The following is a 4,316-nucleotide window of genomic DNA, read 5'->3' as shown; positions in this document are numbered from 1 at the left end:
TTTTAATTTAAATTCGTTTTTATTATTTTAAATTCCAAAATCAATATTTTCCAAACTTTGTTTTAAATACTTAATTAAGAGTTGGTTTTAAACACAAATTATTCTTTCAATTCTTGTGGAAAACGACCTTACTTGAGCCGTTTATACTACAACTACCTTGTACTCTTACAAGTGTTTTTATCCCTACTTTTTCACGTGGTAAAAATTCTATCATAATCCATTAAAACCAAAAAGCCAAATAAAACCTCTCCCGGTTTTGAGTTTAATCACCACACATCAACAAAATCAAGAAACAATTAGTAATTCGGTGTTTATTTAGCACAAAACTCACCAACCCGTGTCGTATGATATGGTACTATTCGATGTTTAAACATGGGAGAATGGAGCAAAAATGTAACAGATAAGGGGCAATTACAACGAAACTAGGAGATCGAATAATAATAGGAAGTTGCTATTGGCACTTTAAAACTCCTTTTTGAGTGTATAAATAAAAATAAAGAAGTGCAAAATAAATTTTTTCAATGCTAATAATACTTCCTAAAAAGTAACTCCATCATCTGTCAATAGACTCAATACTTTATGTTCCAACTGCAATATGGCCAAGATTCTCAAATTTTGACACATTCTATCAATCAATCGTAGAAACTGACATACCTAAAGAGCTCAAATGATATTATTATCATCATACTTGCAAGTATTGAATACAACATACAATATAACCAGAAAATAGAACTGAAAGAGCAAAGAATCAGAGTAACTAAAACTATAGGGATTAGAAGAATCAGAGTAACTAAAACTATAGGGATTAGAAGAATCAAAGTAACTTTTTACCCGACTTCAACTTGCTACATGTTGCCCTGAAATTCTACAATTACAAAACCGAGCGATCAAATCGATTTACCAATAGTCGTGGATCTTGGGTTCGCAAAATACAATTGCAATCGAATTTGACACCACAGAGAATGACCTTCGAAGACTACAGGAGACGACACTGAGTGCAGAGATTATTTCAACAAATATGACGCTTGAGAATTTGGATATATATATTAGCTTGATTAGCGCTTATCGAACATCTAATTCATAGTTGGAAAACAAAACAGTGCTTACTTTCATTTCTGAAAAGTAGCACTTCCATGCTAGAGCTACATAGTAGTTCAATTACAAAGATACATATGAAGTAATCAAATGTTCGATGTGATAAATGAAACTTGGTAAATGAAACTTGTTCCATGAAAGCCTCAGGCATAGATGTCTTGCCAAAAAGAAGAAACAAATAAATAACATTGCACGGTTTAAAGTTGAAAAAGTCATGTATCAAATAACAAGTGAACAGAAGCTCTACACACAACTTTTGATGGTTCTCAACTTACTCGCCATTTACAGCACCGAGTTTGTGAACATCACTGGTAAAGTCTAGGATTCTATCAGTCGAGTCTTAATGCTTCCTTGATCAGAATATCTCAGTTAAAGTATAAGGTTCATTCCAATGTGATTTTTTTGATTAATTATTGGCCAAGAAAGCTTGTTTCTATCATTGTATTTCAACCTACAATTTCACAAGGTAGTAAAATTAATAAACCAAAACGAGGAAAGAAAGCATGGAAAAGAAACTTGTATATCCCTTCACACAAATGAATAGCCAATACACAAAGACAGAGAGCTTTCAAATGGCCAATAAACTACGGTACAAGCTCATTATCAAAGAATGGTACAACAACATACAATCAACAGAAATCTCTCAAAATAAACAACAAAAAAGGAGACACAAACCCCAACAAGGCAACAGTGATTTCATCGTGGGTCAACTGCACATGTATACCCCGCTCTCGTACCTGCGATTAACCTCGTAAAAGTCTATATTACCCTCGAAAGCTGGCCGCAAACAAACACCAGACAATGATTTAGTTCCTTGCCAAGAAAACTTCACATAAGCAACAACTTCAATCTCTTCACTGCCATCTCCTTCATTAGAATCCACAGGCATCCTTGCCCTCAACCGACCAGGAGATCCATTCAACGGAATCTCGGGGATATGCCATTTCAGTTCTTTGTCAAACCTACTTAATACAACTTTTGGTGATACCTTCAACAATGTAAGATCAAGTGGGAGTTTCAAACCAAATGTCACATCAGTTAAAGCTGCTGGCAACTCAGGGTTTCACACGTATTGTATCATCACAGATAGTAAGCTCCATGTATGCCGTTGCATAAGACGAACCCTCAAGGGCAATGGCATCAACTTAGGCACCAGACCATACTTCAAAATGGGTAAAGGCTCATCGGAGGCTGTGGTGCTCATATGAAACAACCTGTTCCCTAGACTACTAACTCGAGAATTCTGCATAATAAATCTCTTAACCGAGCTGGTTCCCTCAGCCTGGAAAGAAAACTCAGTTTCTTTATCACCACTAGTTATGGTCGGCAAAGTCTTCAAATAAACAACACCCACTAATCCTACAATAGCAAGCAATGTCTCTCTAAACTCAGCACTGATCTCTTCAACAATGTGCATCTCAAGACCCTTCATTTCACTTTTCACAAGGGTGTCAAGAGGAGTACCCGCTGCTGCACCACCGGCAGCGGCATCTGCAGTTTTCAGAGCATCAGGCCCGATCTGCAACAATTCAAGCCCGCTAAGCCCTTCTTTCTTCGCAACCTTCTTTGATCCAACAAACTCAGAAGCATCCAATCCACCGCCCCAGGCATCACTAAACCCATCAAAAGTCTCACCCAATGAAGCTTGGTCATTCCCAAACTCAATCCCACCATACTACCCTTCAAACCCTTCCACCGCAATATGGGTACTCTGGGTCGCCTCCGCCGGAGTCGCCAACGTCATCACTTCAAGTGTCGCCAACGCCATTGTTAAGTCTATGGCAGATGGATTCTTGTTCTTCTTGAACCCACTTACCAGCTTTTCTGGCTGATTGATCTTCTTGCTCGCCGCAAATGGATCATTCTCAGCTTGGCTCTCTTCCTCATTCTCTAACTTCTGATCCTCCTCCTCGATCTGTACCACCAGTGCCAAGCTTGCCGCCACCTCATATCCAGCAGTGATCGTCTCTAACGGAAATTCAAACCCTAAATTGTTGAACACCACAATGCCCGCCTCGTGTTCGACGGAAAACGCCTACACCGCCCTCAAATTCTCCGCCCCACAGATCTTGTTAACGGTGTCCAACGCCGAGTGCACCATCTTCGCAATGCCATCGCCGTGCATCGACGAAAGCATCACCGCCAATCAAATATTGCTGATACCTCTTAGAACAATATTGAGAGCAATGTAGATCTCGGCGTACTTTCGACTCAGCTTCTCTGGAGTAACATCGACGTTGCAGCAAACAGTGACGATGACGATGACAGCCTGGTTGACGATGTGGATGCACTCGAAGACGTTGATCAAGTTGTCGTGATCGGCGATGGTGACGTCGAGGACGTAGATGGAGTTGACTAGACGGTAGACGACCCAGTATATACCGAGATTCAACCCCCACGATGAGCTGGCCGCTTGAGGCGACAAGCGGGTCGTCGCTAAGGGAGGTGATGAAGTCGGCGGTGGCATCGGAGGAAGAGTCGGGGTGGATGTGGGAATTGTCTTTGGTGGTGTGGGGTGGCGAAAGCTAGGCGGGTCTGGCGGAAGGAGGAGACGGCGACGAGGGCCCGGGCGGGCAGAAACCATTCTCAGGTTTGGAGGAGAATGTCAGATCCATTGGCGGGTTGGAGAGAGAAAGCTAAACAAGACATGGTGGGATCGGATCAAGGTCGGATATGATCCAGGGTTTCGGTTTGCGACGGTTTATGCTGATGTGAAGTTGCGAGAGATGTTGACTCGGCGAGACTCCGATTGGGAAAGCCCAGCCGATGAGTAAGAAGACGGTTATGGGCCGGAAATGAATTTAACAGGCTGACCTCATGTAGATGCAAATGACGAGGCTTTCTCAACTGCAGTCCGTTGGCCTTTTAACTCAAGCATTGATTCAATTTCATGTTTTTTCTATTTAACTCAAGCATTGATTCAATTTCATGCATTATTTCAATTAATTTTTGTAATATCTCTAAATTAAGAGTGTTGTATAAATTTAAAGAGAGAATGAGAGAGGGAAAAAATTACGTTAAGGTCAAGTGAGTATACTTCACGATACCCTCTTAAGTTCAATAAAACTCCCCCCTGAGAATAGCAAGCATTGCAAATGCAAATGAGATAGTTACGCATATCAATTCCTAGAACAAGTTTTTGAAAGGTTGATTTTGACGACGACTTTGTGAAGAGGTCGGCAAGGTTTGTTGGGATCGAATTTGTTTGATTTCAATCTTCT

At 40.8% G+C, this 4,316-nt stretch overlaps 1 pseudogene; it reads right to left on the bottom strand.

The window, feature by feature from the left end:
• Positions 1-1,525: 1,525 nt before the first annotated feature.
• On the bottom strand, positions 1,526-3,909 carry LOC137732560 (uncharacterized; annotated as a pseudogene).
• Between the last annotated feature and the right edge of the window lie 407 nt (positions 3,910-4,316).

The sequence above is a fragment of the Pyrus communis genome, chromosome 4, assembly GCF_963583255.1.
Source record: "Pyrus communis chromosome 4, drPyrComm1.1, whole genome shotgun sequence".
Classification (NCBI taxonomy): Eukaryota; Viridiplantae; Streptophyta; class Magnoliopsida; order Rosales; family Rosaceae; genus Pyrus; species Pyrus communis.
The sequence above is the reverse complement of the archived record's forward strand: the minus strand, read 5'-3'. Positions and strand labels throughout refer to the sequence as shown.